We start from the raw sequence: 22951 nt of genomic DNA, 5'->3' as shown, positions 1-22951 counted from the left end.
ACAAGCTAGCTAATCTGGAATAAAGGTTTTTAGTATGTTTCTTCCAATTTCAATTGGGGTCAATGTATATTCCTAAGAATTTAATACTATTGACTACAGGAATTGGCTGCCCACCAGACCACACAAGTAGAGATTCTAAGACAACAGTGGCCTTGGAAAAATTAATCAACCCCGTTTTACTCGAGTTCAAAGTGGCAGGCACGGTTTGGTACTGGTAATGCAAATAAATGGTAATATTCAAACGTATCTTTGTCAACCAATGGAAATTCAAAAATAAATACAATTTTGAATTCTTTTACGAAACTTTTAACTTCAATTAGTTTTTCTAAGATTAATAAATTTTCACTATTTACTTTTATGGGTAATTTATCATTCTTGTTTAAATGTTTATTAATTGATTCTATTTTTTTAAGCAATTCATCTGAATTGATTATTGAATTATAAGTATTTAGTTTAGAAAATGTCAGAGCGACTTTTCAAAGCGACTGTCCAAGAGGTTACAAATCGATTGATAAATAGAAGTTATTTGACTAGTTATAGTGAATATTCTTAAATATGCATGTAATTCAAGATTATGGAGGTCATTATTTTTGTTAGACTCTTCGATTTGTGAAATTCTTGCCTTTAATATTTGTTCATTATAAGTGATGTTTGAAATCATATTTTTAAATTTGTCAATTGCTTTATCCTTTATTTATTTTTAGTTTATTTTGATAAGCTTGTAAGTTGTTTTGTTATTTGTATCGAATAATTCAGCGTCTGTTTGATCTAAATTTCTTGTTATACTTTTTAAGTGATCCTAATGGATTAAAAATACCTCGTTTTTGTCTTTGTTGAAATGCATAGGGAAATATTTGATTTAACAGCATAGAAATATGGTTTTCTATGTTATATATATGATTTAAAGAGTTAAGGTACTCTTCGTAAAATTTATTGTTACTTTTCAGTTTTGATGATAAAACTTTAGTATGTCCTTTTAGTGAGTTAAATTCATTCATTATCGGTTTTAAGTCGTTGAACTTGACGCTGCTGGCATAGACTGTCCAGGTCCATGTGCAATAATGTGGACTAATTTAGTCTCGTTCAGGTGGATTACTTCTTTCTTTTTTGCTTTCGGGTTTTCAATTTCAATTTTACTGTTTTCTAAAATGTGAGTTATTTTGAAACGACCTAAATTGTGGCACCTACTTCTGGAATTAATAGTTTTTTCGATTGATTGGTTTTATCGATTATTTTTTGTTTTAATGTTGTCGAATTTTCTGTGATTTCATTATATAATATTTGGGTTTTGTCTTTATGATTTTGAAGGTATTCAGTGTATACGTGAGAGGCAACTAAATTCATGGGGTCTCTACTATCTGTATGACCATGTACTAACTCAAAAGGGGTGAAATGAACTCGAATGAATTGTGCTGTTATATGCTATTATCGCATTTATGGCATAAGTGATGCAACGTCACTATTAGAATCTGTTTGTTTTAATAAACGGATATGTTCTATAAGAGTTTACATTTAACTTATAATAATACAAATCTTTCTATGGGTAAATTGGATTCATGATGGTTAAAGGTTGTGAAATGAATTTTTATATTATGTGCTTTTAGTAATCCACTGACTACTTCGTTTTTAAACTCTGAACCATTGTCAGAGATTTTGGTAAGCCTACGAATGAGAAAATTTTGACACTGCAAGATATTGCATTTTCATGATAGGGTAATGCTTAAGTAAACTTTGAGAATTTATCAATAAGTGTAAGAAATTTCGTGTTTCCGATAATAAAGGTATCAATATGTACCGGGTGGCCAAATAAGCGAGGTAAGCGGCTGTATCTCAGGACCTGTACATGTGGCAACAATGGATTTTTTATTATTATAAAAGTGGCCATGAGAAAATTCTGGAAATTATTTTTAAGTTCCGTATTTCACCGAAAGAGGGCGCAACTAAAGATTAAATAAGAGAAACCTCTTTTTCTCCGAAAACTTAAATATTAACTTATACTTTTGATATTATTTTTAGTAAGCCTAGATAATTTTCTATCATTTTGGTTTATGAATTATTGACGTACGAACGAAAGTAGGGGTGGGGGAAGCTATTGAAAGTGGAATCATTAAAATCGCTGTAAATTCTAAACCACTCATTTGATTTTAACAATTCAAAATTTATTTGCTAGATAAATGTAGCTGCTTTAAAAGTCTGATATCATCACTACTCTATAGTTTCTAATAAAAGCGCCAAAGGGCGCAATTTGTAATAATTTCAGTTTTTTTCATTTTGCTCTAAAAATTCAAATTAAATGGTATATTTTTGACATCGTATTTAAAAAGTAAATAAAATTTGCAAAAGTACTATGAAAACCGCACGATGATATCTTTGCTCGTTTTAAAGTTATAGCGAATTAAAGTTTTTTACGCACCGAGCCTAAACTTACGTACCGCCATCTAGTGTCCCGCCTAAAATTCTCTAATTAGTATTACCACAACTAGGATACCATGATGTTGTCATAATTAATAAATTATTAAAGTAATAATTGATTGATAAATTATAAATTAATAATACCTATGTATCACAGAATAACTGGAAGTTTATGTGATTTTCTTAAGGCGAATAATTTTGTTAACGAATTTCTTTTTATATTTAAATTATGATCCTGAAAAGGATTGATTTTAAACCCAAACGTATTTGGTATTTAATGCCTCGATAGGTGTTGAAACTGCTTTGCATCACATTCCAAACAAGCTTCCAATCTTCTTTGGGTGGATAAAACTGCTGTTTCGATTTCAGCAGCTGATATTTCATTTATTGCACCACGGATTCTGTTTTCTATATCCTGTCTTGTTGTAGGTGGAGTTTGGTACACAATATCTTTTAAACGACCCCATAAGTAAAAGTCTAGGCATGTTAAATCGGGTGACCTGGCCGGCCAAGGATATAGACTCCCTCTTCCGATTCAGCGCCCTTGAAATTAATTATTTATATGATGCCGCACCAAACGGGAAAAATGTGCTGGGCACCCGTCCAATTGGAAATACATGGTCCGTCTTACTTCCAATGTCAAATCTTCTATTAAAATAGGCAAGGAATTTGTTAAAAAATGCAAATAAACATTACCGGTTAATGTGCCATCAAAAAATAAGGACCAATAATGTTCCGATAATGCCACACCACACGTTTACACTCCAGCGGCCTTGGTTCTGGACTTCTCGCATCTAATAAGGATTTTCAACCGACCAATAATGGATATTATGCCTGTTGACTTTCCCATCGCTACAAAAACTGGCTTCATCGGTCCACAGAATCTGTGACAAAAAATCCCCGTTTTCGCGAATCATTGCTAGTATCCATTGGCAAAAATCAATTCGGTGCTCAAAATCTACATGTTCGTTTAGAGCTTGGTGTAGGATTATATGGAAAGGTTATTATATGAAAATTATAAGGATTATATGGAATGTAGCCTTAAAATAAAAAGAAATGCCTATATTCAAGAAGAAAATTATAATAAAAAGATGTATTACCTCTGGTCTTTAAGTATATTTTGAACAGTAGTTCAAGCTATTTCCAAATCTAAAGATAATGCACGAGTTCCAATATGCCTATTAAACTCTACGTAGGCCAACACATTTATTATGTTTCTTCAGTTCTTCCAGTAGAGCGACGCTTTCTAAATTTGGGCCGACTAAAACTCCCAGTATCGCGTAATCGCTGTACCACATGTGGAAAAATTCTTCTGCCATAATGGCGGCGATCTGAATACCGAAGGGCATACTGTCTTTCAGCTATTGCTGCATTTTGAAAGCACTCAAAGCAAACTGTAATCAAATCCACAGCTTCATTATTTGTCAAAGGTATTTTACAAAAAATCGAGCAAAGAAAATTGAAAATAGATTTAAACTGGCCGTCTAATAAATATTTGACGTTTCCATACAATCCTTTTTAAAAGTTTATTTTGTTTTTGCCGCCTACTATACGTTCTAACTAGACATTCTAAGGCCGAGCGCTCAATGGCGGTACATAAGTTTGGACTCGGTGCGTAAAAGAATTTAATTCGCTATAACTTTAAAACAAGCAAAGATATCATCGTGCGGTTTTCACAGTATATTTGCAAATTTTATCTACTTTTTAAATATGATATCGACAATACACCATTCAATTTGAATTTTTGGAGCAAAATGAAAAAAACTGGAATTATTCCAAATTGCGCCCTTTGGCGGTTTTTATTAGGAACTATAGGGTAGTGATGAGATCAGACTTTTAAAGCAGCTACATTTATCTTGCAAATAAATTTTGAATTGCTCAAATCGAATAAGTGGTTTAGAATTTATACCGATTTTAATGATTCGACTTTCAATAGCTTCCCCCACCCCTACTATCCTTCGTACGTCAATAATTCATAAACCAAAATTATAGCAAATTATCTAGGCTTACTAAAAATAATATCAAAAGTCAATCAATCAATCAATCAATCATATGCTTTATTGTCAAAAAATTACAAAATTTTGTAGACAAAGCTATAATAAAAAAAAAACATATAAAAACAAAGCAAAACACACAAAATAAAAATAAAAATACATCATGATGTATAAAATGTCAATAAAAATAAACACAATAGTCAATAACAGTAAATTAATTAAATACAAAATGAAAGTGCAATTCATTTACTAAAGAAAAAAAAAACTAATATATTCTCTATTTTAAGATATAAAAAGAGCCAGTGTGTGTGTGATACCCAAAAAGTTATCCTAGAAAAAAATCCTCCACTGCGTACAAGGCTTTTTCCAGAAAGTATGCCTTCAAAGCATTATGAAATCGAGGAAAAGAAGTAATTGATTTAATTTCCAAAGGCAAATGATTATGCATCTTTTTGGCTCTGTATAGAATAGAGCTTTTTACTAACTGGGACCGAGGGGTTTGCAGATAAAGATCATGCACTGCGTTGCGAAGTGAATAATTGTGAGACGGCCTACTTGGCATTTCTGACTTATGTTTGCGTACTAAGCAAATAGATTCCAATATGAATAAAGCGGGAAGAGTAAGTATCTTGTATTTTTTAAAGATTTCTTGACAGTGAGCTCTGCTATTAAGTCCAAGCAGATACCGAACTGCTCTCATTTGGAGTTTAAAGATGCGCTCAAATTTAGTCACACCGCATGTGCCCCAGAATGGAAGGGCGTAACGTAGATGTGACTCAAAAAGGGCATAATAAACTGTTCTTGATGTTTGAAAACTTAATTATCTGGAAAGTGATCTTAAGGCAAAACATGCTGAACTTAATTTTTTATATAAGGCATCAATATGCAATTTCCATTTTAGGGAGTAGTCAACATTAAGTCCCAAGAACTTCACAGATTCTACAACGTCCAAACTGGTGTTAAGTACAAAGGGTTGAATAGTAGTTTTATATGATAAGACTTTAGTTTTTGAGACATTTAGGCACAGAAGATTAGAATCGCACCACGTTTTAATGGTAATTAAGTCATTAGAAATAGTAGCATGTAGTGCCCTAGCATCCGGATTACTCCATGTAAAGCTAGTATCGTCAGCAAAAAGACAGATTTTGCCACTAATGTTAAGATTGGCCATGTCATTTATAAAAATCAGAAACAAAATAGGGCCCAGGACTGAACCTTGAGGTACCCCCCATTCTATTGGTTTGCAAGAAGACTTCGTCGTATCAACCTTTACAAGCTGATTTCTGTAACTGAGATACGATTTAAACCACTCAAGGGGCGTTCCTCTGAACCCATAGTGATTCAATTTGTCAATTAAGATGTTATGGTTTACACAATCAAAAGTCTTCGAGAAATCACAAAAAATTGTTGCTGTTGAACGATTATTATTTATACTGGTGTAAACACTATTAAAAAGAGAAAACATAGCATCATTTGTGCACTTGTTACTCAAGAATCCAAATTGGTGAGAAGTAAGAATTTTATATTTAAACAGAAACGATAAGAGCCTTTTTTTAACCAATCGTTCAATGATCTTTGATAAAGTGGGAAGGAGTGCGATGGGGCGATAGTTTGAAGCTTGTTGTTTATCTTCTCCCTTATGCAAAGGAATAATTATTGCAGTCTTAAGGCAGGTAGGAAAGACTCCATTTTGAAATGACTTGTTAATTAAGTTTGTTAGATGGATTAAGGTGCAATTTGGCAGATTGGAAAACATTTTGAGAGTGAGCCCATTTGTACCAGATGATGATTTGTTTTTTATTTCATTAATTGTAGTTTGAAGCTCTGTTGATACAATGGGGGTAAAAAAGAAGCTGTGTAAATTTTCATTTGGGAGATATGAACGAGGATCGTGAGAAGGTGTTATGGTAGCCATTAGATTTTTAGCTACATTAACAAAGTAGTGATTAAGGTCCTCAGGTGAAGGGATAGTGCTAGATGAAGAAGTCTTATTTCTAAATTCATTTACAATAGACCATGTTTCTTTGGCAACATTACTTGATTCGATCATCCTTTTATTATAATAAATATCTTTTGCAGCTTTTATAGTCTTATGGTACATTTTTCTATAAAGCTTGACATAGTTATGAAAAAATACGCTGTCTGTAAATTGGTGTCAGGTGTGATAATGACCGCATGTTTTTTGCAGAAACACGTAAGCCTTTAGTGGTCCATGGCTTATGATGTTTAATTTTGATAGGTCTAAGAGGAAACGACTTATCTGCAATGCTTGATAAAGACTTTATAAAACTAGAAAATTCACTATCTATATCGTCAGAAAGAAAATCCCAATCAGCCGTTTGGCATAAGTTCTTGAATTGTAAGAAATTATTTTTGCCAAAAACACGGCCTAATTTACGTAACGTGTTTTTGCATTTAGAATTTATGGAAAATTTAGTTAGTGCAGCTTCACGATCAGAAAATCCGGAATTAAAAACCGTGCAATCTACGAGTTCAGGAGCAAAAGATGACACGACATAGCCGATGGTACTAGAACTATTTCTAGTTATTCTGGTAGGAAAGTTAATATGCATTACTATACCCATTGAGACGAAAATAGAGTGAAAAGATTCTTGAGCAGCACACACACTGAAAAAATCAATATTAAGGTCGCCACACAAAATTAATTTAGCTTTTAAGGGCAAGGATTCTAGCAAGCTTATTAGTTTTTGAAGGAAAGTCTGTAAGTCAGCGTCAGGTGTTCTATATACACAAATAATATAGAGGTCGTATGTATTATGGTAAACTATGGAAAATTCAAATACTTTTTCTGATAAAAAGTTATCAAACTTAGTTACCGGTGAAAAATCGTTGTTTATAGACATAATCATATAGTGCCCCCATGAGATAAATTAGTTCTATTAAATCTTGCTATTGTAGTGTAATTTTGAACAAAAACAGGTTCATCAATGTTAAGCCAGTGTTCGGTTATAGCAACTATTTCTGGAAAATTTAGCTCTTCTAATAAAAGAAATAATTCATTAGTTTTGTGTCTTAAGGACTGAATGTTAAGAAGAAATACGCTAAGCTTGCTATCATCCGATTTATCAGAGGGTACTTGATCCTCTGGTCGCGTCACGTTATTTAAAAATTTTTGTTCCTAGATGAGAAACCACTGGAAAAATAATTAGATTGACTTTCTCGTATTTTTTGAAGCCTTAAAATTTTTTCTGAAGAAAAGAAGGATCTAAAAGTGGAGAGGTCTTCTTCCACTTCGGCTGCACCAATTCCATAGACGTCGTGGAAACGGATATACAAGCGTCGGAGAAAGTCTATGTTAGTAGGTAGGCCCTCTGAAGCTAGCATTAGCTTGACACTGGTCTTGGTGTGGCCTTCGAGACAGACGTTGGAAGGCTGGTCATAGAGATATGCCAAGTAGAGCCTAAGAGTTTTTAGGATGCTGGGGTCTTTCAGTCTAGCCAACATGTACCGTCCATTTTCCGCATCAGATTTTTCGGATAGTCGCACTACTGGAGGAGTCATCGGGTCCATATTATGCAGTCCATCATCATCGTTGGCCTTCTCCAAGTTTGAAGCTGACATTTTCTTGCCCAAATGACTTAGATGCAGCTATCGCATCTTTAGCTGAACCAATTTGAAGCATATTGAGCTGATTTGAGACAGGTTTGGGAGTTAAGGTTTTATTAGCTGCCGGTGGAGAATTTAACGGTGGTAATGGACCCATCCTTCGTCCATCCACTACAGCACCAGCCGGCCATACGCTCGTCTCTTTTAGCTGGCTAAAAAGATCCTTGTTTTGGACACCTACTTTAAAGCTAGAGTTCACACTGTCTTCATTTTGCGTGAAGGGAACACAGCGAATAAAAGCATTAGTCTGGATCTTATCTTTAACGTAGTGAGCGAGCCGGATACAGCCGCTTACCTCGCTTATTTGGCCACCAACTGTACAATTTCAAATGGTTTACTAGGGGTTTCTGTTAAAACAAGAGGTTGATCTGGGGGTTTCCTATTGTACTTTGCACGCTGACAATATGTACATTGATTGATATAGTCAGTTACATCATTGTTTTCCAATAATAATTGGCTTTTAGAAATTTAAGAGTTTCGTCGATACCTCCCTCAGTGATTAGTTTTACCTTTGTGTCTATACTTAATCATTAAAGTTCTCTCATCTTTTTGTACATTATTAACAAATTTTGTACATTTAATTAGCTTCAAATTTTGAAAGTGATTAATTAAAGCTTGATGAACGTATGATCTCAATTCTTCTGAAGTCGAAATATACAGGGTGTCCGGAAAAAGGAGGCCAATCCGCCGGCCACATATAGGGTGGACCAAAATAATGCGACTTTCGTTATGCCATTTTTTAATTGGGCACTCGGTATTCAATATACAGGGCGTCAAAATGAGAAATATAAAATCGTTTTTTTAAAGTAAGTCGAGTGTTTCATAAGATATTAATTTAAAATTTGGTGTGAGGGTTTTTTTTTGAACGAGAAATTGAAATCGCTATACCTTGCAGAGGGCGCCACCTGCGGTATATTGCATGTGTTAAAAATACCAACACTTTTTTGTACCCCTGTATATTAAAGTTCTAGTAAAATATTCTAATTATCCAGTCTTTTCTTGTAAAAAAAGTATTCTTAGTAAATGTCGTCCTGAGAATCCGTTTATTAAATATCTTAATTATAGATTTAGAAAAAATAATTTACGTTTATTTTGTTAACTTGTTAAAATGTATGTAGATTTTAAAATTAAGATATCTAATAAACCGATTCTCAAAACGACATTGACTAAGAATACTTTTTTTACAAGAAAAGATTGGATAATTAGATTTTTTTACTTGAACTTTATTATACAGGAGTAGAAAAAAGTTTTGGTATTTTTAACACATGCAATATACCACAGGTGGCGCCCTCTGCAAGGTCCGTGAATGGATTTCAATTTCTCGTTCCAAAAAACCCCCTCACACCAAATTTTAATTTAATATCTTATGAAACACTCGACTTACTTTACAAAAACGATTTTATATTTCTCATTTTGACGCCCTGTATATTGAATACCGAACGCCCAATTAAAAAATGGCATAACGAAAGTCGCATTATTTTGGTCCACCCTATATGTGGTCGGCGGATTGGCCTCCTTTATCAGGACACCCTGTATATAAGATGATGAATGAGTCAAGTTTAGTATTCTTTAAGTAATTTTATTATTTGGGTCATATCAGTTCGAATTGTTGCGTGAATTATTTTATTTTCGTCAAATGTTTCATGAGTTATTGTATGCATAGTTTCATTATTTTTAGGTAAATCGTTACATATTAAAAAATCTTGGTTTGTTATAACAGGATCAGGGGGACGAATTTGGATATTTTTTATTATTTTCATCTTTTTTGGAGCTTTAGGAATCTCTAGAAAGTTCTTTAATCTTTCTGCTACTGATTGTGGGTCAAATTGTTCAGCATTATTTAAAAATTCAGCTGTATTAATATTAATGGTTTATTATGGTCTGTGTAAATAGTGAATTTTTGACCATATAAATAGGGTCGAAAGTATTTACAAGCCCATACTATTCCTAAGAGTTCCTGTTCTATAGTACTATATCGTTGTTCTGTTCCGTTTAATGTCCGTGAAGCGTATGCTATTGGAAGGTCATTAGGTACCATTCCGTAAGATAGGATTACTCCTAAAGCTACATTTGAAGCGTCTGTAGTCAGAATGAAAGGTTTAGTGATATCGGGATATCTAAGAATGGGTGCATTTATTAAAAGTTTTTTTTAAATGGTTAAAAGCATTTATGAAATTAGGGGTGTGGATCTTTTTGGGTCTTGGGTAATGGGTAATTCTTTACAGCGTTTTTTTTTTTTTTGGGTTAGGTTTTACTCCGTTGTCTGTAATTTCATGTCCTAAATATGCTACTTCCTTATGTAAAAATTCACTTTTGTCTAATTGGATCTTAAAATTAGCTTGTCTAAATCTTTCAAAAATAGCTTTTAATCTCTCGATATGCTCTTGTAATGATGTGGAAAAAATTATTATATCATCGATATAAACAAGGCAAAATTTTAAACCACTTAAAACATTACTTACTACGCGCTGAAATGTTGCGGGGGCATTTTTTAAACCGAATGGCATTCGCTTAAATTCATAATGTTCAGTATCTGTTGAAAAGGCAGTTTTTTGAATGTTTTCCGGGTCCATTTTAATCTGATGGAAACCATTCGCTAGGTCATGAGTTGAAAAATAATTTGATTTTCCTAACTTATCTAGTATATCTGATATGTTGGGTAATGGAAATTTTGCGTCAATAGTTTTTTCATTTAAACGCCTATAATCAATAACTATTTGCCATTTGCGTTTACCTGAAGCGTCTACTTTCTTAGGGACTACCCAAATTGGACTGCTCCATGGCGAAATTGATTCTTGTATAATTCTGTTTTTTAACATTTTATCGACTTGAGAGTAGACTTCGGTTTTATGTATATGTGGGTATCGATAGATCTTTGTGAAAATCGGTGATTCGTCTGTCAAATTAATTTTGTGTTTTATTTGGTTGGTAAATGTTAAGGGAGTATTTTCACAGTAGAAAATATCTCTGTATTCATAACCTACATCTCTAATCGCTTTATATTCTTCTTTATTACAATGTGAGAGTCTAATGTTTTTTAAATTTGCTTTTTGAAGTTTATCCATATGTTCGTTTAATTCTGTATCAGTTTCCATTTTTTCGATAAAATTAAAATCAGTTTGGTGTAAAATTTAAGAGATTTTTGGTGTAACTTGCAAGAGTTCTAACAATGTAATTTTGCGTGTGTAGTTCTAACAGTAAAGGCTTCATAAGATATGGAATTACTATATTTTGTTATAGGCTAATTCGAATTTAATGAAGCTTTTCCTGCTACCTGTATCAATTAAAAATTTAGATTTAAGTTCCAGTAAATAAATTATTGGTAGATAATAAATTATTGAATTGGTATTTAATAAAATTATGTTACATTGTTGGTTTCTGGAGGTTCTAGAAAATTTTTATTTGAAAGACATTGGTCGCGTATGTCATAATTGGGGTTGTTTTGAAATGTTGGTGGAATAACTTCATATTCGTTTGCTCTTGGGTCATAATAACTATTAAAATCACATTCTTGTGAATATTGAAAATAATCAACAGTATCATAACCTTGATCATCATAATAATTATTGAATTCGTGTGTGTGACTAGATTGCTGGTATTCATTAGGATTATCCTCAAGGGTAAAGTTCGGATTTCTGTGTGTTTGAATGGCATTATGAATGACAGTATTGCTTGAAGATGTATCCATTGGTTCTCCTCTACTGAAATTATTCTGTCTGACAATTGAAGAAGATGCAGGGCGTTTATTGTTATTATTGAAATTGTTTCTGTTACTAAAATTATTTAAATTGTAAGGTTGTTGGTTAAAGTTATGTGGGGGTTGTGGCTGTCTAAATGGATAGCCTGGGTGTAATAGTCTAATTTGGGGGTTATTAGCATTCAAAACGTTAGGGTTTTGTGCAAGTCAATTAAAATTAGATCTTCTAGCAGTAGCAAAATATCTTTTATGATTATTAAATTGAGGTCTAAATGAATGATTCGTATTTGGGTTATTATTAGATGTGTGTGTGTTAATTTGGTATTGGTTTATAATTTTGATTATTTTTATAGTTCATAAAGTTTACTCCTTCTAAAGCTTCTTCTAACGTTATGGGAGATTTTACTCGTACAATTAATTGCATTTGATAGTTAAGACCATTTATAAAAGTTTTTAAAACTAAATTTGAATATTCTGATATTTTTAACAGTTTCAATCCTTTTGAATCTGGGGAAACATTAATTTTTGTAAATAAAAGACTTCGAATGTCTTGGAGTCTTAGACCAAATTGTTGGGGTGGCTCATCTTTTTTTGGCCGACAACAAGTGATATCTTGTACAATACAGTCAATTAATCTTTTATCAGCAAAAGTTTAAATTATGGATTGTTTTAAAAGTTCCCAATCAGTTAGTTCTACTCTGGAAGCAATTAGATCTGCGGCTGTTCCAGTTAATTTATTTAAAACAGTATCAAATAAACAAGTATTAATGGCGGCTCTTAGATTAGTTAAATCTTTATGTGCAGAGAAAAAGTTTTCACAAGAAGAAACAAATCGATTTATGTGTCTAGGATTTCCATCAAATGTTGGAATATTGTCAGCTTGGTATCTGATTAAAGCATAGTTTGGTTCTGGCATTTTAAAATAATTAATGTGTATATAGGTAAAATATACAAATAAATCTTTACAAAAATTATAAATATAAGGTTTAAAAATTAAGCAATCAAATCAATAATATACTATCTTGCGTATATAAATATTTGCAAGTAAAGATATTAATAAATCAATAATTTAAACTCTTTAATATTACTTTCTTTCTTGTTAATACACCAAATAAATAAAAATCAAATCACTTACAGTGTTAACAAAAGTATCTTCATTCCAATAGGATGAGCGATACTGTCTCTTCCCTGGAGTACTACTTATGAGACTTGGACGATGCTTGATCCGCCTCTCGTACCAATAGGACGAACTTCCCTGGTCGTTGAGCCCTTTAAAACGCACTACCGCTCGCGAAATTTTTATTTTTCAAATTTGGCTATGCACCATTAATTGTGGAAACAAAAGCGACGATTTATCAGATCACGATTGATGTATCCTACCGACTGCGCCAGTGTTGTCCGTGAGATCCAAAGCAAATTTTTAAAAAAATAATAATTTTATTTCGACTGACAGCAAGTACGTTCACAAATGAGAAGGTATTCAGGTGGTTAAACTTAAAGGTATTCTAATTTATAATTAAAAAGTGTTTAATAATTAAATCTTATCTGTGCAACCAATGCATCCGCCTACGTCGGGTTTATACAAAGTATTTATTATATACAGAGGGTATAACTAGGGACAATGTTTTATAGTAGCTGCCACATTTAATTAAGAATATTTACATTTTAAAAAGTTCGACAAAAACTCGTAACTGCATGCATTCCACAAGCAAAAAATTCCTACCGATCGTAAAAAGAATTAGTCCAAAGGCAATAGTTTTCACTATTTTAACTATTAACATTTATTTGGTTTTTGTTTAAACTTTTAAAAAAATTAGAATAAATAATTTAAACGTAAAAATCAAAGTAGGCCATGAAATATGGATATGAAATTCGGTATTCGGGCATAATTTTGCATTTTAACAACTTTTTCGTATAAACTTTATTTATATCTTGTCTAGAAATACTGCTTTACCTACTCATAAAATTTAAGAAATGCTCGTATCCAGACATGCTTGGTTTTTAAAAAAGAAAAATATTTTTTTCGCTCATCTTGGGACACACTGTATATAACAGACACGCACAAACTGTATATAACAAACAGACATACAGGGTGTTCCTTAAAGACGTGCTAATACTTAAGGGGATGATTTCTGGACCCTTTGTAAGAAAAAAAGTTCTTATGAACATGTGTTTTAAACGTCTTAACTTTTGAGATACAGGGTGTTAAAGCTTTAAAAAAAATCAGTTTTTTAATAGTAACATTAGTAACTTAAACAATATTGTAGACATTTTTATGAAATTTGCTCCATGTATTCTATGTATCAAGACGCATTTTTTGATGTACAAAAAATATTTTCTCTGCCAGTGGCGTCCCTACAGCTCTTCTATTGAACATTTTTAGTGAAATAATACTACGCCACTGCTTTTTTTTTTAAATAAATTTTTTTTTATATCCCCAATCACTTCTTAGCAAATTTGATTTTTTAGTTTTTTTTCGTCGTATGCATGGTTTTTCCGTTAAAAAAATAAAAACAATTCTACTTCTCTAAAAATATGATGCGGTGTGAAAATGTTTGTTTGTCGATTGCAAGCAAATTAAGGGATCAGATTTATTACAAGAACTATGAAAATTTTAATAATTTAAGTAATACTCATGTTTTTAACGTGTTTAAAAAATAAATGGGAGTAAAAAAGTTCCGTAACGCGTCTTTATTTAACACAAATAAAGTCGCGGAGTCGCCTATGCATATTTCTTATTGCTCGTTGTTATAACAACGAGATGTGATTTTAAATGTTAAATTGTTAAAAATCATCACAGCCGTCACTTATTTGATTTCTATTTTTTGAAGTTATTTTGTTTCCACGCTATTTTTCTGAATATCAGTAAGGGCAAATTATAGCAATTAAGAAAAAGAAAGGGTAGCAATGCATTTCATATATGGCTTCGCCGATGGTAACGCAACAGAATCCAGGCGTATTTATCAAGAAACGTATCCGAATCTTATCCTACCATATAGCCGTATCTTTTCAAATATTTTCAAATTGAGAACGCGGTGCTACAAGCAATCAAAGAACGCCCTGAGACGAGTACGAGGAAGCTCGCTAGAACTCTGCATATCTGTCGTAAAATTATTTGGCGCATTTTGGTTGATTTTTTATTATACCCATAACATATTTTAAAAGTATAGGCATTACTTAACGGAGATTTTCCTCAGCTTTTCCGCAGCGAGTAAACTTGTCAGTGGTATCTCCAGAATATTATACTAAATCCGTAGTTTGAGTCACAGATTTTGTTCACAGACGAAGCAAAATTTTCTCGGAACACTATTCAAAATTTTCACAACAATCATTTGTGGGTAGAAGGAAATCCCCATACCATATCGGAAATCCATTTTCAACACCAATTTTCGGTCAATGTTTGGACAGGAATTATTGGTTGTTACCTAATAAGCCCATTTTTTCTACCAAGGCGCCTTGATGGTCGGTCATATTTAGAGTTTCTCGAAGAACTGCCTGGGCTTCTTGAAGATGTGCCACTTCCATTAAGAAATCGAATATGGTATATGCACGATGATGCCCCTGTTCATTTTAGTTTAATTGTCCGAAACCATTTAAATACCGTTTATCCGAATCGATGGATCGGTTGCGGAGGACCACAACAATAACCAGCAAGATCTCCCGATCTCAATCGGGGGGATCGCTTCTTTTATGAGGACACCTTCAAACTCTAGTTTATAAAACTCCCGTAAATACTCTATTAGATTTAAGAGACCGAATAGTTGCCTCGTGTGAAACTATACGAAATACGCTGGGAATATTTGAACGTGTGCGTAATTCCATGCATAGACGAGCGGAAGCATGCCTACTTAGTAAAGGTGGCCATTTTCAAAAATTTTTGTAATCAATGTAATTAGGATAAAATACATTTTAACCGTTCTTTTAAACTTAGTTTTAGAAAATTAAATAAAACTCGTTTTTTGCACTTAAAACCCTGCAATAAGAAAAATGCATAGGCGACTCTGCGACTTTATTTGCGTTAAATAAAGACGGGCAATTTTTTTACTCCCATTTACTTTTTAAACGCGTTAAAAACATGAATATTTCTTAAATTAAATATTTTTTTTTTACTTTTCATACTTTTTGTAATAAATCTGATCCCTTAATTTGCTTCCAATCGGCAAACAAACATTTTCACACCGCATCATATTTTTAGAGAAGTAAAATTGTTTTTATTTTTTTAACGGAAAAACCATGCATGCGACGAAAAAAACCAGAAAATCAAATTTGCTAAAAAGTAATTGCGGATTTTAAAAATAATTTTTATTATAAAAAAAAAAGCAGTGGAGTAGTATTTTTTTACTAAAAATATCCAATAGAAGACCTGTAGGGACACCACTGATGGAAAAAATGTTTTTTTGCACATAAAAAAATACGTCTTGATGCATAAAATACAAGTACCAAATTTCATAAAAATTTCTATAATATTGTTTAAGTTATTATTAAAAAACTGATTTTTTTTGAAAACTTTAACACCCTGTATCTGAAAAGTTAAGACATTTAAAACATATCTTCATAGAAACTTATTTTCTTAAAATACGTCTAGGAATCACCCTCTTAAATATTAGCACGTTTTTAAGGAACACCCTGTATTGGTGGTGCATCGCCAAGCAAGCGATAGGTAATCCCATATAAATTATGATCCTTTGAAATATTGACTCTTCTGCATATTTTGCAAAAAGCTGTATTACACTTTTTTTAAAGATGCGAGAAATTTCATTATTTTCTAATAAGCGATTTTGAATTTATTTGACAAAAAAAAAATAAAAACTAAAATATGAAACCACCACATATTAGCAAAAACATTAGGAACGAAAGGAAATGAAATCCGAAGAGCAGTTTTATGATTTGAAGTTGTGTTTTAATCAATATTTAACGCACTAAAAATGCTACAGTATATTTCAATATTAAGGTTTTCTTGTATCTTTTAATCATCTTATAATGGTATATAAGCAGTCTGCTTAAAAAGACAACTGGCAAAAATAACTTTTTAAAATATGTTCCCACTAAGTCTAATAAAGATCCGCTCTCATATCGACATAGAGACACGCTGACAATGGGCCCACCCCTCAATACTTTTCAGCCCTCGCTCTGCCTCATTTGGACCCCATTCACCCGTAACTAACTACAAAGAAACAGAAATTAATAAAGTTAAACTGAGCCACACCCCCTGAAGTGTTTGACATACTACCTTAATCAAAACAAATCTAATAGAAGTGCACACTATAATAAGGAATTTAAGGTGAATAGACGGGGGATAATTTGATTTCGAAGCAGTTTGTTCTCATGTTGTGGTTTGTGTGTGAAAATAGAGAAAAGTTAAAAGAGGATTAAAGTAACTGTGATTGTTCTGTCATGACCAAACAGTGTATAAAGTAAATCTAACCTCAAAAGAAAGATAATTAATATAAGGTAAATGTCCCAGTTATTGTCATCTTAAGAAAATTTGCGTCTTTAGGTCAATATATTTTAGTTGCTAATAAATATTTAACTCTGGTAATTTTTTCCCCGATTCGTTGATTAATCCTTAACGTAATTATAAAAAGTTTTTGCAATTATGTTACATACATTTTATTTTATTAAACAAAAAAGAATAAAATGTACTTTTGTCCTAATTTTCGTCAGGTATTGTCCGATTGTCGTCATAGATTTGTTCCAATTATCGTCATGCTTTTAGTAGTTAATTAGAAATAAAAGGCACTTTAAGTTTGGAAGAAATTTAATTGAAATAATAAATAAAAACAGTTATTCTAAAATAAGTAATATTAGTATTCTGAATTATAAATAAAATAACAAACAAAAACTTATGAAATATTAATTAATATTAAAACAAAACATTCTATCAACAAGCTATCACAAAAATTCTAATGCTACTTAAAATTAAACAAAAAAACACTTACTTAACCTAAACAAAAAAAGTAGTTTAGATCTTTGACAGTTCAGGGACTTCATAAATTCCCCTTTTATTTAGAAGTTTTGGTGTTTCTTAAGCTTAATTTAATTAATAATAATAATAAGCTTAATAAGCATATTGACATTTATATCACTTTCTCGTACATTTGGGTTCAATTGAGAAAGGTTTACATCCGCTAAAAAACTGTCATTGAGATTAACTCCATCATCAATCAATAGTACATTATCTATCGGCGAAATATTTGTTGATTTTTGGACTTCTTCTTGGGGAGGAACAGTAATGATGATTGGATCTACCTCTGGAAATTGGTCTATAAATAAAATATTTAGGTCTGCAGATTCTTTTTTTTATACGTTTCTTCTTGTGACTTTGTCGCAGGTATTTTAATGGTACTTTCTTTTGAAGTAGCCATGTTCTTTAACTGATTATAAAAACCATAAAGGCTTGCATCTTCAACCGCTATGTTTGGCTCGGGAGCATTAAAAAGTAAACCTTTTTCTGGATTAAGACGTTCGAACAGATTAATCAGTTTTGTAATTTCAGACACTTCTGTTGAAATTTCTTTTGAAATTGCAACTGGTGATTTTTTACATTTAAAGTATTTTTTAAAATTGATATATTCGGGTCAAAATGGACATAATCCGCAAGCTATAAACGCATTCTTTATTGAACTTTGTAAAGATTCATTATTTTCTTCTAGCACGCGAGCTAAAAGTGAAGCAAAGTCTTCTTTTCCAAATTTATTTCCAATATTTTCTACTCTCCCCCTATCCACTGCTTTTTTCTATTCTTGTTTTAAAGGGTGAAAAACTCCGACTTCAAGAGGCTGTGTGATATGGGTAGCATTTGGAAAAAGACTGATCAATACAATTTCATTTTCTCAACAAAACTTGCTTATCTGCATTGTTAGATGCAATGTATGTCCATCAACGAAAATAGCAATTGGCAATGGAATATATATTGGAATATATATGTTTGAATAATATTGCTTTTCTAAACCCATGGATAAAATACATTTGCTATGTATTCAAAAAATGTTTCCTGCGTCATCCATCCGTTGTCCGACTTCCCTAGCGCCCATTCTTTTGGCGCAATTAAAGAAATACTCTTTGGAATTCTCTTACAGGCATAAACAACCATTGGTGGTGAAAGCTCTCTTTATGCATTACACATTAAAAGAGTAGTCAGGCATTCTTTTTCATCAGTGTTTATAAATTTATACACTGTTTCTTTCACCCTTTTTTACCAATACTTTTTGCCTTTTGGACTTGAACACTATCTATAAGCTGAGTTCGAGTTACTGGAAATTCTCTTTTCGCCACCTCCAGGATCCAGTTAACCAATAATTGCTCTTCTTCAGAGGTTAAAATTGTATTAGGACCATTTTTGGTTTCCAAAGGATATTTATTGTTTACTTTATCAGATAAAGTCATGCGAGGTACGCCATAAGTTTTGCTAGCGTTTGAAATTGACATTCCCTGATCTATTACTGCATGTAAAGCTCTTTGCATGCCTTCAAGAGTGTACTGTTTTCTTTGTACCATTTTGATCTAAAATGAAACAGATACTTAACAATTGTTTTAATTTTGCTTTAAAATTATTACGGTAAGAAGTAGTTTTTGAAATTAATTTATGAAATTATGTTTTTTACAGTTATTATTTGTATTTTATAATTATGTTTTCATATTATTAATATATTGACATATTTATATTTTAATCATTAAGTTTTTTTACACCAGCCAGAAATACGTCGTACTGTTTTTGAAAAATTTGCGATTTACAAAAAATATAAAAAACATGCTTTTTAATAGAGCATTTTTACAAATTTTTAGGCTCACGTACGTGAATATTCTAAACAAATCATAGAAATATAATTTGATTTTTATCATAATAATTTATTACTATTTTTCGAGTACTAAAATGTATTGTCATTGTTACCCATGCCTATGACGGTAATTGGGTCAGTATTCCTATGGCGCAGTTATCGTCAACGTTTTTGCTTTAAAACTGTGGAAAAAACATATTTTTTGTCACAAAACTAATTTACAATCATATTACAAATTTTAAAAAATAATAGTATATTGTAATGTAACTCCAAGGATAATTTTATATTTAAATAAATAAATGGCGACATTTTCACAGTTTGCTTAGAAACATGCAAATTTAAAGTTTCCCAATTTTCGCCACCCCTATGTCCCAATTATCGTCATGTATTTTGCATTATCATTTCTAAACAAACTTGTTTATAAATATGGGTGACGATAACTGGGCACCTAATTTTTTAAACCTTTATTTTAAATATTTAATCTTCAAAAATTTAATTTTGTTATATTAAATATTTTAAAAATAATTAAAAAGTAATATATCTCTTGTCTTAGTTATCGTCACCCTTGACAATTAGGCCACTGTTAAAATTGTGTGTCCTAATTATCGTCACCCCGTTTTATTTAAAAAATACCTGACTAATCATGTTATTTTTTCTACTAATTAATTCACCTATCATTTCGATTATAAAAGATATTATTCGAAGATAGAATAAATAATAAATAAATGATTCAAAAATTTAAATAAATAAATAAATAACGTCGTTCTGCTTATAAATCTAGAAATTTTTAATTGCCCAATTTTCGTCAACTGTTTTGACGCATTATTATTGGGCAAACTTTTTACAAACACACTACAACTTTTTACAATGGGTGATAACTAGGCAGCACATTTTTTATACCTTTATCTTTTATATAAGGTTACTAAAAAAATATTTTAAATACATTAAGCATTTTTAACATAATTTTTAAGTAATGTATGTCTAGACCTAGTTATCGTTACACCTGATGATAATTGGGTTATTGATTAATTTTTACGTCCCACTTTTCGTCACCCCACTCTAAATATGTTTAAAAAACCAACATTTCTGTCACAAAAAAAAAACAATTTACAATCAATTAAAAAACCAAAAAAAATAAGCTAGAGATCAAATATACATTTAAATTAAGTTAAATATGCAAATTAAAAAAAATGAAACACACTGCTTACCTTATAATAAAAATGCACTATTCACTGCGACATCTGACACGCCACTGAAATCACCGGCGTAAGAGCAATAGACATATAGAAGAAAACTAAAGCTAAAACATTAAAACGCGTTGTTGCCAAATGTATTAAGTATGCTTTTATTACATTTTTATAAATATATTTTGTATAAAGTGCTTATTTTCTTTATTAATAGTTAAAAATGACGATAATTGGATCACTGGCGATAACTGGGACACTTACCTTATATATATTAATAATGGACCTAGGACTAATTCTTGAGAAACACAATTTGTTGACACTAGACCATCCAGTCTGATGCAGTATATTAGGAGCACAGAAAATCAAAACTTTAATTTTCGTATTAGAAACTAATTTTTTTTTAATAAGGGTTTTATAATAAGAATCTATGCAATCAAATGATTTGCTCAGATTTCATGACAAGACCATCCACATTGCTGGAAGCCAGGCTCAGTATATCGATAACAGTCTTTTTGTCGTTCCTGAAGTTTCGGAAAGGCGAAACGGCGGGTAGGCCCGCCGTTTCGCAGATCCCAGTCTAATGAGGGAGTCCTGCGTATTCTGCATATCCTAAATGGCCAGACACCCAGACAAGATGAACCCTACAGCCCACCATTACCAGTATGGGACCACACCACAGAATCCTGTATCACCTCAATTGATTATTCTGCAGCCATCTGTATACCAGGATGGTACCCCTGTCTAGTAATTGGAGTCCGGCCATTGCCCTCTACCTGCGATATGGATCACAGGATCACAAAATCCTTACTATCCACTGTCACAGGTGCTATACATATTCATCATCAGAAGAAAAGGATACTCCTATACGGCATATGATTAGATTTTTGCATAACCGGTCTCACCAGCCACTAGTTCCCCAAGGCCATGTAGTCTCTGCTCAAATTTTCGGTTTCTCCCTACAGGGTCACCAAACGATAGCCTCGTATGTGAGACGACGTTTGACAATAGATGACTAGATTCAATGATGGATTTTAGGTGACAGACAGGTGCTATCGAAAATCCTCCTGCAGACCCAAAATGCGCAGATGACCTTCTTAATCCTGATATCTGCGTAATCGTATCAGGAGAGTTTGAAATCCACTGTGATTCCCAGAAACTGAACAGTCCTGGAGTATTCCAACTGAATGCCTCCTAGAGGTACAACAGGTGGTGCGTTAAAGTAACGTTTCCTTGTGCTCTCCTTTTTTGTTGAGGTTGATCAAAAATTTTAGAGTAAAAGAAAAAAGATGTGAAGTTATAAAAAGCTATTATAAAAAGCTATTATAAATATCCACCAGCAGACAAAATTATCGAAATTCATTTACTTCGAAAAATTCATAAAACTCGATTTTATTTAACCGACTCTTTTATTGGAGCTATCTGCTTGTTGACCAATCGAATGATTTTTTATTCGGCTTTTTAATGATGAGCTTACTCCATCATTTCGAAATGTCTGTAAGTCAATAATCAACCAACCAGCAACAATCTTAATATTTCTTTTATTAAAGACAGCCAATGATTTTGTTATTTTGATTTATACATAGATAAAAACTAAATAAAATCGTCTGGCAAAATATCATATATGTTCAAAAACATCGGTAACTATACTCATACTTTCACCATCGTTAATAGGTTAATGGCTAGGACGAACAGTTTATGAACGGTCGGCTAAGTGAAAGTGAATGAGAAAACTACCTTGTGAAGATCTTGGCTGTGACCTTAACACATGTCTTGAAGGTCATTTGAGGTAAACTTAATTATTTTTAAACTAATTTTTTCACCCTTTGAGAGGCACCATTTGTTCACTACTCGTAGGGCTCTCATCACTTGGCCCTGCTTTGTGGCGGCATTCTTTTCTGGGTAAAGGATTACCAGGTCGTCATCTTAGCTCTACGTATATAGGACAGCCTTGTTTAAATATTTGATTAGGCTATCGACTACTAGGCGCCTCAGGGTTGGGGACAATACTTCTTCCTGCTGGCAGCCCCTAGCTACTAACGTTTTGACAACCTCACTTTTAAGCTGGGCAGATACACAGCGCTACGAAAGTATGGTCTCCATCTATCTTACTAGATATGATGAGCCAAGACATTCGAGTGCTCGATAGATCACTGCGAAAGAAGTGCTGTGAAACTCTTTGACCCATTTTCAGTCAAAACTCTTCTACAAAACTCTTTACTTAAATTATCATTGGCAAAACCAGTAATTCTGTTTAAT

This window comes from Anthonomus grandis, chromosome 7 (assembly GCF_022605725.1).
Source record: "Anthonomus grandis grandis chromosome 7, icAntGran1.3, whole genome shotgun sequence".
Lineage (NCBI taxonomy): Eukaryota > Metazoa > Arthropoda > Insecta > Coleoptera > Curculionidae > Anthonomus > Anthonomus grandis.
This window is presented reverse-complemented; position numbering follows the sequence as displayed.